This window comes from Delphinapterus leucas, chromosome 14, assembly GCF_059928025.1.
Source record: "Delphinapterus leucas isolate spDelLeu-1000000601 "Yukka" chromosome 14, BTC_Dleu_Yukka2, whole genome shotgun sequence".
Taxonomy (NCBI): Eukaryota; Metazoa; Chordata; class Mammalia; order Artiodactyla; family Monodontidae; genus Delphinapterus; species Delphinapterus leucas.
This window is the reverse complement of record NC_143142.1, coordinates 73,214,725-73,227,781: the sequence shown is the minus strand read 5'-3', so window position 1 is coordinate 73,227,781 and position 13,057 is coordinate 73,214,725.

The window sequence follows — 13,057 nt, the reverse complement described above, 5'->3', positions numbered from 1 at the left end:
ACAGAGACTGACAAAGCATCCAAGTGAAAGCAAAATTTCTGGGCATCTGAAGGCTGTGATGGTGAAGAACTTCAGATTATCTGAAGCCTCCCCACCTGTTTCAGCGGGAAGATTTCTAAGACCATTCTTACTAACTACCCTTAGGGAATGTCACAAAAACAATTTCTCTTCCTCTCTTTTCCTTTCTCCTAGAACCGAGTATCTTTGGACCATGGGGAAGGAATCTTCTCTTTCTCATGGGTGAAACAGAGCCTGGGAAAATGGCCTTGTTACCTTCTGATAGATAATTCCAGTAAGCCCTGCTAGCTAATGGCCACTCACTCTGCATGGTCTGCGGGATCTGCCCCATGAAGCCTCAACTCCAATTAATATAAAACAAACAAAGCTCCTATGCTCTTACAGTAACAGAAATTTCTCATAATCATGTAAACTCAAGTTCTTTATAAAATAGTCAGAAGTCTTGTGTTATTTTATAGCATTGGCTACCCTATGTTAAAACTGCAGCACATTAAAAATACATTCCATTACATTTTTCAGTTTATCATTGAAGTTTCAGTTTAATAACTGTAAAGCACTTCTTTCAGGCTTGTGGCATCCTACCTCCTCCTCCTTGTTGCTGCCTCATCAGACCCCCACTCCCCACACACACCTATGCTGAGTGAAGACTTTGGTGCCTGATTCTGTAGAGGTGGATTATTCCATCCACCTCTATTCCTGGGATATAGTGAACAGATGCAAAGATGTCCATCCAACCTCCCGGCTTCTCAGGCCCTTGACCTCCTCATTTCCAATTGCCTTTTCCTCTTCTCTACATCTTAGACTTTGTCAACATCCAAATTGCTCCCATCTCCAAAGTCAATGGTTTAAATGCCAACTCTGATCACAGACTCTCACACCCCAATTTAGAATCCCACATGTCCCTTGTCATCATCAAGACCATTATCATCTCTGCTGTCTTCTAATTCTGAGACCTCTTGGTAATCAAGTCACCACCCTCCTGGTCTAACAAATTCCAGTCTCTCATTTCAGTCCTGTTCTTGCAGTTACTCCCCAATTGTGTTTCTCTGTCTTCTGCTGTTTCTCTTTTATCTGAGCCTGAACTTGGGTAGCTGAAAATCATTGAATAAAGAAACCCAAGAGTTTCTGCCCACTGTGAATTCATAGTCTCCAACTCAACTGTGCTCTCATATTCCCGATGCCCCTTCTACTTCCTCACTTCCAGTAGATGACTTTGATTCCTGGTTCTAGAAGAAAACAGAAACCATCAAAAAGGCCTCCCATGACCACACCTAGAAACATCTCCTCAACGACAGCCACATCCTACTTCTACCTACTCCTATTATGGATCAGTCATCCCAAGGGGGCCTGGACCCCATTCTCTCCCCTCTCTAACCCACTGGATCCTTTCCAACAGGCCCAGTCTGTTCATTACATTCTGGAACACCCAGTTGAATACGCTCTGAAATTTAACAGAGGTGGTTTTAGACTTGACACCATGGACAGTAAGCTTCTGAAGCTTGACTCCAGAAGTGATATAGCCTCAGAAGGAAAATGAATTCAAGACAGTGTTTAGTTAAGTCAGTGGACAACAGATTCAGGGAGGGCTCGTACTGTCCATCCTCACAGCAAAGCCACAACCTTTGGGGGGTCTCACTAGGACCCGTCAACCTTTGGAATTTTACACCATGGGGGCAATTTCAGTGTCCCATGATACAGCCCCCTCAAGCCACCATCAGGATATGGGCTTGGTTGGCAGTGATCTGACCCAGTGTGATAAGCTATTTGTTCTTGCCCTTCAGCTCTGGCTTTATAAAGGATATTTTATGAATGATTTATCATGTTATTATGAAAGCTGTAAGTCTACGCAAACCATCCTGGTCTTTCTCTTAGATCATAAACACAATCCTTTTCATGTTTTGCTCCAGGTTCTATGAACCGGCTCTCTGTACCTACATGTACGTGTGTGCCTGGAGGTAGGTGTATTGTTTCTTCCCACAAATAAGCGTGAAGATATAGATAGCAGTCTGATGCATTTCCTAGATTCATGGTCTCAAAAGCCAATTTTGGGAACTTCCCTGGTGGTGCAGTGGTTAAGTATTCACCTGCCAATGCAGGGGACACGGGTTCGATCCCTGGTCTGCGAAGATCCCACATGCCACGGAGCCACTAAGCCCATGCGCCACAACTACTGAGCCCATGTGCCACAACTACTGAGCCCATGTGCCACAACTACTGAGCCCATGTGCCACAACTATTGAAGCCTCTGCGCCCAGAGCCCGGCATGAATTAAGACAGCACCTTCAATTTCCCTCTTCTTACCCATTCAGGATATGAAACATTCCTGCTCTGAGCTGAATTTTGTGATCACTCTTGCACCACTATGTTTAAACAAATTCACAGAATGTGATGCTTAAGTCTTACACTGAGGTAAGTAAGGAGGATGTTTTTGTTTTGAATATAAAACCATACTGGTCAGATTCCCTAGCCAGAATGAAGTGAATGACGGTATCTGTTAATGAAATCATTTGGTTAAAAAGCAAAAAATAAACCTGAACTGCTTGGGAAATATCTTCACTTTCCAAAGTTTGGGGTAAGTAGTCTCCAAGAGATACCATGGGACTTCTAGTAAACAGATCTTCCTTTTTATTAGTCGATCAAAATGAAATAAAATAAAAAAGACTTCTGCGTGGGAAAGAGCAATGGATTTAGTGTATCTGGTGTAGAAGGAGGGAGACAGCTAAACCAGTTAGGATAAGAAACCATGGTTATAGAGCACAGCCAAGCCTCGAAGATTTCTTTTATTATCTCCTTATCCTGAGAAATGGACTTTGGAAAAGTTCTGTAATGTGGCCCGTTAGGAACCTCACTTCCATCATAAAAGACTTTGCTGGACCTCCGTCAATCTGCTTGTTTATGACCTGTTCAGATGTAGGCTACTAGAGGACATAGGGAACCGAAATATTTCCATGACAACGGTTTTTAATAAAGGGAAGGAAATGCTAGATTTCTTTTTTATGATCAAACTATTCTGAAATAAATAATTGGTTCAAAAAGGTTATTCAAGAGGTTTGTTTTAGCCAAATAATGTTCCAATGATTAGGTAAAACTTGAAGACTGAGATCCAAGACTCCTGGCTCCTGCTTCAATATATGGATCATGTAATCACTCTACCTTTCATTCTCCTGCAGGGATACAGATCATAAAAATAAAGTCATGAGGGGTAGTTTTAAGATTAATTAGCTCATGATTGTAAAGTGTGTTTTGAGGTAGTACAATGAAAAATATTATATAATTTATAATTTCATTATCACAATTAAAAACTAAATAAAGGCTTCCCTGGTGGCGCAGTGGTTGAGAGTCCGCCTGCCAATGCAGGGGACACGGGTTCGTGCCCCGGTCCGGGAGGATCCCACATGCCGCAGAGCAGCTGGGCCTGTGAGCCATGGCCGCTGAGCCTGCGCGTCCGGAGCCTGTGCTCCGCAACGGGAGAGGCCACAACAGTGAGAGGCCCGCGTACCGCAAAAAATAAAAAAATAAATAAATAAAAATAAAATGTACTTTGCCCCCATTATGCCTAGAATTTATGGGCTTCAGCTATTAGTTCTAAACTTTTTTCTTTTGGCCACTATAAGTTCATTTTGGAGGGATTTTATCAGTATCTCCAGAATCCTAGTTTAAGAAACATACACACACACACACACACACACACAACCTGTCAGCCACAAAGACACAACACACACGTTTCCTGATCCTTCCAGGGAGATGACCAGAATCCTTGCTCTGATTACATTTCTTGCTTCCACTCCCATTTTTCACTGATTTAGAACATGGGACCACATCTGCAACCATGAATTCTTCAACACAGTTTTAAAATTTGACTTTCTGGTTAATTAAATATCCAGATAAGCAGAAAGACTTCATATAACATACTTAGATTATTAATTTTCTAAAAATGAGAGTTCAATAGAAATACATCAATTCATAAACTACACTAAATACCCTTTGTATGGACAATTCGGAAGGTACTCTCAGGGTTCATAATTAATACGAGTTATCTTCAGATTCCATTATGGACTTATTCCAGATAATATGCAGAGTAAAAGGAAGCTCACTTTGTCTTTTTTTGTAAAGCTCTTTTATTTATCTCAGTACCAAATACAAAAATCTATGCATAGAAAATGTAATGAGTGTTTTTTTGTATAAAATAACAGTAGCAGTTGGGTGAAGGTGGTCAAAAGATACAAACTTCCAGTTATAAAATAAGTCCGGGAGATATAATGTACAACATGGTGACCATAGTTAATAATACTGTATTGTATATTTAAAAGTTAAGAGAGTAGATCTTAAAAATTCTCATCACAAGGAAAAAATTGTAACTATGCATGGTGATGGCTGTTCACTAGACTTACTTGGTCCTCATTTCACAATATATACAATATCGAATCATTATGTTATATACCTGGAACAAATATAATGTTATTATAATGTCAATTACTACATCTCAAAAAAATAATAATAGCAGCAGCTATCCTATACAGTCTGTAGTATTTTACAGATAAAGAAAGAGAGGCTTGGAGAAATTAAGAAGCTAGCTCAAGTTCACACATCCAGGATTAGCACCTGGGCACGTCTGACTCAATACCATGTCTATGCAGTTTACACCATGAAAGTTTCTGTCTCTACATCCAGACAGAGGAGTAACTACATTCAGTGACGCATGCCTTCCCAACAATTCATAGAACTTATATCCCAGCACCAGGGCAGCACGTCCAGAAGTTCATGCTAGAAGATGAGTAACACAATGTGTACTGTCCCATGACTGCCATCTCCATGTTGAGAGGTCACCAGCTCTCCAAGACTGGGTTTGTCTACTCAGGATATGATCCTCACTTTCCTTTAGGTTCCTTAATAGGCTGGTTCTTTTCTAAAGGATAGTGATATTTTCATCCAGAACTATAACCTCCTTAATAACACGAGTCTAGGTCAGCAGTTCTCAGCCGTGGCAGCCTGTTATAACAAGCTGAAGCCCATAAATTCTAGGCATAATGGGGGCAAAGTACATTTTATTTTTATTTATTTATTTTTTGCGGTACGTGGGCCTCTCACTGTTGTGGCCTCTCCCGTTGCGGAGCACAGGCTCCGGACGCGCAGGCTCAGCGGCCATGGCTCACGGGCCCAGCTGCTCCGCAGCATGTGGGATCCTCCCGGACCGGGGCACGAACCCATGTCCCCTGTATCGGCAGGCGGACTCTCAACCACTGCGCCACCAGGGAAGCCCGTCAGTTAATTTTAAGGACAGTTTATTCTCATTTGGTTTGAGTATGATGATACCTCCATTTAAATGAGCATTTTTTAAAATTTATGCAAATAACCACCAGTGTGCTGCTTCTTCCCTTCAGAGGTTTGTGATTGACAGCACATTGGCAGTTACCATTGCTGACCGACAGAGCGTAGAGGGGCATTATTCCAGTAGGAACAAAACATGTTTTCATTAATTTTTTTTTTGGCTTTGTTGCTGCTTATTTCAACTCAGATAACCACCACACTCTAGCCTCAATATAGAGCGTTACTCATTTTGTAACATCATTTCTCCTTTGGGCTTTAGACCATGAGATAAGAAAAGCTGGCCTAAAATATACCTGAGGACCAAACTCACTTCCACAACATCCGTGAATCGGGCAATATGATGTATAAGCCTCAGTGGGAGCTGGTAATACATAGTGATGGCAACATTTGAAATGATGATGAACGAGGTCCTCACAAATGGAAATCAACTGTAACCTAGATTTGTACGTTTATAAGGCCTGTCAGAAGGCTGATACCCAAGACATCCACAGTGTTTCCAGCTGTATCTGGAATGCCTTGAGTTTTATTCCTTACAGGCCCAGGAGGCGTGTATTTCTCACCTAAGAAATTGAGTCCCTTCCTCCTACTCCTCAGGACACTCCATTACTTTGCTCTGGTGACTTTTATAAATGTTTATAATTTATTTCACTAAATGTAAATCAAATGGTAAAACCTGACGGGGGTATAGGAGCCCCCAGCTCTTTCTATAAATGTGTGTACATTTTCTCTAGTTAAGTGCTACAGTAACACCCTAGAGAATGAAAAGAATAACAGTGCAGGCACGGTGAGAAGCTCTTTTCTGCTTTTCATCTAAACACCGTGTCATACACATTTTCAGAAAGCGGAAAAGCTAAAACGTCGACATACTCCACTTTCCAGATGATCTCTGGCCCCTATTTTTTTTAGCCTACGCTTTCTTGAAGTGGACTGTTTTCAGGAGAGTCACCAAAAAAAAAAAAAAATAGTGGAAATCATTGCAGCTAGCATTTACTGAGTTCTTACCACCTGCAGGCTCCCTACTAAAGTGTTTTATTTAACCTACAAAGTAGGTGCTATTGTTATCTCCCTTTCACAGAAAAGGAAACTGAGATACAAAGGTTAGGATATTCACCCCTGACCCAATTCTAGAGTGTGCTTAACCAGAGTTAGGAATATCCATGAAGCCCTCTCCACCTAGAGAGAGTTCACATTCTGTTTGTGTTCTCTTAAAAGTATAGAAATACACATCTATTTGTTCAGCAAATGTTTGGTAAGTGCCTAATATAAGCCATGTCATATGCTGGAAACTAGGGATACAGAGTTGAGTGACAGACAAATCCCATCTCTGAGATGAATCTAACTGGGGAGACGGATGTTACCTAATAGCTACAGAAATCATGATTTTAAGTTCAACCGTGACAAAAAGCCAAGAAGAGAAGTCGAGTGAGAAGAGATGACAGTGGTGGCCGGGCTTCCTGGAGCTCGGAAAAGCAGGGGTCACTTACTATGTGCCAGGCATTATTCTAAGCACTACGTGTTTGTTATTTTATGTATGTTTCACAACTGTTCTTTGAGCTAGGTATTAGGTTAGCCAAAAAGTTCCTTAGGGTTTTTCTGTGAGATGTTGCAAAAAGCCGAATGAACTTTTTGGCCAACCCAATGCTATTATTGTTTACATTTTGCAGAGGAGCAAACTGAGCAGAGATCAGTTAAGTAACCTGCCCGAGGTCAAACACTGAGATCAGACTTTCATTGCCAGTACTAAGACTAACTAGAAGTTCTGACCAGCCCTCCTGCAGAAAACAGCTAAAAACAGCCTAGGTCAAATATGTATTTTTTAAAATCTTCTTGAAAGCATTTAACAACTGACATGATAGGGTAATAAAGAACTATCAGGCTAAAATCCAAGTAAAGGCAGAAACCCAGATAAATAAGTAGAACAGTGAGGATGCTTTTGCATCGAGTGTGTTTTCTGAACTTGAACTTCAGTTGTCAAGGCTTCTTGGATAAAGATCCACAAAAGCCAAAGACCAGGGATCTAGTAGGAGATCTTTCACACATACAATTGGGATCCTGTTACTCAGCCATGAAAAAGAATGAAATAATGCCATTTGCAGCACCATGGATGGACCTAGAGACTGTCATCCTGAGTGAAGTCAGTCAGGCAGAGAAAGACAAATATCATGTGATATCACTTATATGTGGAATCAAAACAAATAATACAAATCCACTTATTTGCAAAACAGAAACAGACTCACAGATATAGAAAACAAACTCATGGTTACTAAAGGGGAGAGGAGAGGGGAAAGGATAAATTAGGAGTATGGGATTAATATATACACACCAAAGTTGCCCCAGACTGTTAATATCTTTAGGAACCTGGCAGAAACAAATTTAAATCTCAGAGAACCACTCTTTCATCCTAGGCTTCAAGCAATTCCCTCAAATAATTTCTTAAGGCAAATGCACAGCTCACAGTAATAAATGAATGGATAAATAAATAAGTAAACATTCAAGCAAACGGGGTACCCTGAGTGAGGGCAGTAGAAAAACAGAGCAGAACAGACCTACGAAATTTCAGATGCTGGGCATAACCTGGCAGTCCAGTGATTAGGACTTGTCACTCTCACTGCCAGGGCCCCACTTAGATCGCTGGTGGGGGAACTAAGATCCCGAAAGCCACGTGGTGTGACCAAAGGAAAAAAAAATTCAGATGTTGAAATTATTTTTTTAAATACTAAACTTACTAGATCAAAAACAAAGAGACAAGCTTGACTATATCCTCAAGGAATAAGAAACAATACCAAAAAATGACATAGCAGATTTTTTTGTTTTCTCTTTTTTTTAATTAAAAATATATTTTTTTATTTTTGGCCATGCTGCACAGCTTGTGGGATTTTAGTTCCCCAACCAGTGATTGAACCCGGGCCCTCGTCAGTGAAATCATCCTAACCACTGGACTGCCAGGGAATTCCCTGTTTTCTTTTTTAATTGAGATATAATTGACATATAACACTGTATAAGTTGAAGGTATATAACATGCAGTAGTAAGTCCCTACATATGAACCTTCAAGTTGTGAACATTCAAAGATGTGAACATGCGTTCGCATGTCCAATTACGCAAGTTAGTTCACGTGTCTGGCGTACACTGTCACGTGCGTGCATCCTCTACAAGTGGTTGTGCTTTTGTGTACTTCACAGTACTGTAGAGAGTACAGTAGGACAGTATCTCTATTTCAAGCTAGATCTGCAGGAGGACGACTTCGCTGAACTCCTTGCTCTGCAACATGAGGAGCTTACTAATGAAGTACTAATGGAATTGGAGGCCCAGAGAAAGGACGAAGAGAGACAAGAGGAAGAAGTAACTGAAGAACTGAAGACATTCATGACACAGGAAATGGCAAGGGGATTTTCTTTATTTGAGGAGGCACTGTTAGTTTTTGAGGCAAAGGACCTGAACGTAGAACGGTACACGAAGGTTGCAGCAGCCATTCAGAACTCAATCCAGTGCTACCGTGTCATCTACGGTGACAAAAAAAGAGCTACTACCCAGACATAGAATTGAATCCAGCAAGGAACCAAAACCTGTGCCATCAATGTCAGGCGGGAGTGAAATTGCTGCTTGCCCTCCATCTCCTATTGCTGATGATCCTTCAGCTCTGCCACCTCCCACCTCCTCTCCCTCCTCCAGTCAGTAACTCTTCTTGCCTGTTCGCTCGGTGCCAGCTCCTATATGCCAGCTATTGTACTGCACTACTGTACTTTTCAAGGTACTGTACTGTAAGATGAAAAATGTTTATTTTTTGTGTTTGTTTTTTACGTATTATTTCTGTGAAAAGTATTATAAACCTATTACAGTACAGTACTAATAACCAATTGTGTCAGTTGGGTCCTTAGGCTAACTTTGCTGGACTTATGAACAAATGGGACTTACCAACATGCTCCCGGAATGGAACTAGTTCGTACATAGGGGACTTACTGTTTCGATTTGATACATTTATATTACGATATGATTGTCATTAAGCTAACACTATCACATCACATAAATATAATTTCTTCTAGTGGTGGGAACAATTAACATAGCAGATTTTTAAAATTAGAGCTTGTAGAAATAAAAAAATTCAATGACTAAAATTAAAAACTCAATGGGCATATTATGCATCACTGAAGAAAGAATTAATGAACTGGAAGACAGGTCTGGAGAAATTATGCAGAATATAGTACAGAGATGGAAAATATAAATGGGAAATTAAAAGATACAGAAGACAGAGTTCAAAGGTCTCACATTTGCCTCGTCAGTTTCAGAAGGACAGGAGAGCGAGATTGGGGCACAAAATGGAACATGAATTTTATCTTGAGAGCAAAAACAAACCATTAAAAGATTTTCAGTAGTGCATTGAGTCAGGTTGTTATGAAAGATGATGTTTATTCACTTTTCAAGGGTGTCTGGCTGAGGGGACAAAGGGACTGCAATGGAGCCTGTGTTCTATTTATCAGGACATGTGCCTGATGAGGGGTTGCATCTGCCTGGAGAAAGGGAAGCATTTTTCTAATGCCCACAGAGACACCATATGGCTAGTCACAGTCCTGGCCCTGGCATAATGGGCTTCAAGTTTTTGTCTTTGGATGTAGTGTAGAAAATGGCTTTTCCCAAAGAAAAGTGTCATCAGATCAGTTTTTTCATCATTTCTGCAAAGGTCAGCTTTCGAGACTTTTCTTCTTCATGTGCAGCCAGAAGGTCACACAACTAAGAAACACACATTTCCATATTTGTTTGTTTCCTGTGAGGTTAATTAAAGCCATTTTGTCCTTGATCTGGACTCTGCCTTATGCAGAGTTCTGCTATTGTCTTCCTCCATAGCTGTTTTTTTCTCTTCTCATCCCTCCTGAGTACATTTTGGACTAGAAAGGGGAATTTCATCTTCTTTTCCTGGAATAGGTAATGTGATAGGGGCATCACTGCATTCTGAAACGTGTAAGCTATTTTCTTTACCGTCCATATTCAGAAGGCAATCACTGTCCATGACCTTGTGTGTGATCTGAAATCATCAGTCAAAAGAGCAATTTGATATTTTGTCAGCTGACACATTATGTTACGTGTGTTTTAGTAAATGAGGGACAGTGGTGAATGGCTCAACTTGAAATATTACAAAAGAGAGTCTATTAGGGTCGAGATAGTTTACAACCCTCAGAATAGGAATTAGTGGCAGAAAATAAAGAAAGAAGTTAATGTGGTGCTAAATATACTGAAGGAAAGTGAAGCAGGGGGCTGGGGTTCACCCTGGTATCTATTAGGGAGAAGCTGAGATCTGGGTAAGGAGCGGGTCCCTCTGAAGTTGAAATTAGCAGGAATGGTGTTAAATATGCATAGTCCTAGATCTTGGGGAAGGGGTTTGAGAAATGTCTACTGAGCTAGATCAAACATCCAAATCATCTGGGCTGCTCTCCAGTAAAAGAGCCAGGAGCCCTATTCATAAAATCAGAGCCCTATTCATAAAATCAGAAAGACAACAAACATTTGCATGTCAGAGAACCAGCATCAGGAAATGAAAACATCTTATTTGCAGCAAATCAGGACAAATGTACAGTATCTCGTGGAAACTGCAGGGAAGGGAGATGTTTCTACTGAAGAAGGGATGGTAAATTGAATTAATTACATAGCACCCATCAGTACTAATTAAAAGATGTGTAATGAATGCATCATTGGTATTTTCTTATTTAGGATACTCTTGGCTGTTCATTTTCTTTCCCTGAACACAGAAAATATTAATAAAGGCTTTCACGGAATCGCTTTAATGGGAATCCAATTCTTCTTTTACCATATAGCTGAGAGGACTTAATCTCCTAGTTTTCCTTTTATGAGGAAATCCTCAGTCTTACTCTTTTAGTTGAGGTCTTGTATTTATATTTTTAAAGAAGAGCTTGTTAACTTCATCACTAAGGTATTTGTAAGAGGGTTTATCCTGCTTCCAGCCACCACCCCACTTACCCAGGATCTACAAAAGAATGAGCCAAACCTATGACCACTAGATTTTGTACCAAGTGATGGAGAAACACTGATGAATAAGACCCAGACTCTTTCTTTAAAAAGATGTAGCACTGAAAGGAAAATAGACATATAAATAAATAATGCAATTCAATATGGTAAGTGTTCAAATAGCTGATTATATATAGCTGAAGCACAATGGAGAGAGTAATTTATTTCTTGCTATTTTATTTTATTTTTTAACATCTTTATTGGAGTATAATTGCTTTGCAATGGTGTGTTATTTTCTGCTGCGTAACAAAGTGAATCAGCTATACATATACGTATATCCCCATATCTCTTCCCTCTTGCATCTCCCTCCCACCTTCCCTATCCCACCCCTCTAGGTGGTCACAAAGCACCGAGCTGATCTCCCTGTGCTATGTGGCTGCTTCCCACTAGCTATCTATTTTACATTTGGTAGTGTGTATATGTCCATGCCACTCCTTCACTTCGTCGCAGCTTACCCTTCCCCTTCCCTGTGTCCCCAAGTCCATTCTCTATGTCTTCGTCTTTATTTCTTTTTAAAGTATTCTATTTAAAGTATTTATTTGCACATGAACGTTTATAGCAGCTTTATTCACATTTACCAAAACTTGGCAACAACGAAGATGTCTTTCAGTGGGTAAATGGATAAACTGTGCTACACCCAGACAATGGAATATTATTCAGCACTAAAATGAAATGAACTATCAAGACATGAAAAGACATGGAAGAAAGTTAAGAGCATGTTACTAAGTGAAAGAAGCCAATCTGAAAAGTCTGCATACTATATGATTCCAACTATATGGTATTCTAGAAAAGGCAAAACTATGGAGACAATAAAATCAGGGGCTGTTGGAGGGAGGGGAGGGATGGATTGTCAGAGCACAGAGTATTCTTAGAGCAGTGAAGATACTCCATATGATAACCTGCTGATGGACAGGTCATTATATTATACATTTGTTCAAACCCATAGAGCGTACAACATCAAGAGTGAACCTAATGTAAACTATGGACTTTAGATGACAATGATGTGTCCATGTAGGTTCAGGGATTGTAACAAACGTACCACTGTGATGGAGGATGCTGATAACGGGGGAGGCTTTGCCTGTGTGTGTGTATGTGGCGGGGAGGGTATGGGAAATCTCTGTACCTTCATCTCAATTTTGCTGTGAACCTAACATTGCTTAACAAAATAAAGCCTTTAAAAATAAAAATGTAATTAAATTTTTGAAAATATTTATTAAGTACCTACTGTGTACAAAACACTATATTAGGCAGTGATATAAGGAGAGAGAACAATTCTTGCATCCTTTGTGTGGAGGTGGGAACAAGCTTGAGAAGAATTTTTTTTGAGGCTCTTAGGAAGGGTTAATGACTGTCATTATTTGAAAATCTCCTAACACACATCCCACTACCTGAGGCCCAGTGGTAGAAAAGAGGGACTGAGGAAAGAATTCTCTCTGCCAGCACTACCAGCCCGGATCACCCTCTTGCTCCAGTAGCCAGGATGTGTTGAGTCAGGCAGTTAAGTCTCCCGACATCCCAGAGAACTGCAAGCACACGTGGCCAAATGAGGTTCACTTTTGTCAGAGGTCAGGGCTTTAAGCAAATGTTTAACCAACAGGTTTGCTTTTTACCAGCAGCATAGTTACTATAACCTCTCCTTGCTATCGGATTTGCTGATCAGAGGTCAATAGTGGCTTTGAGAATAGTTATTGATTT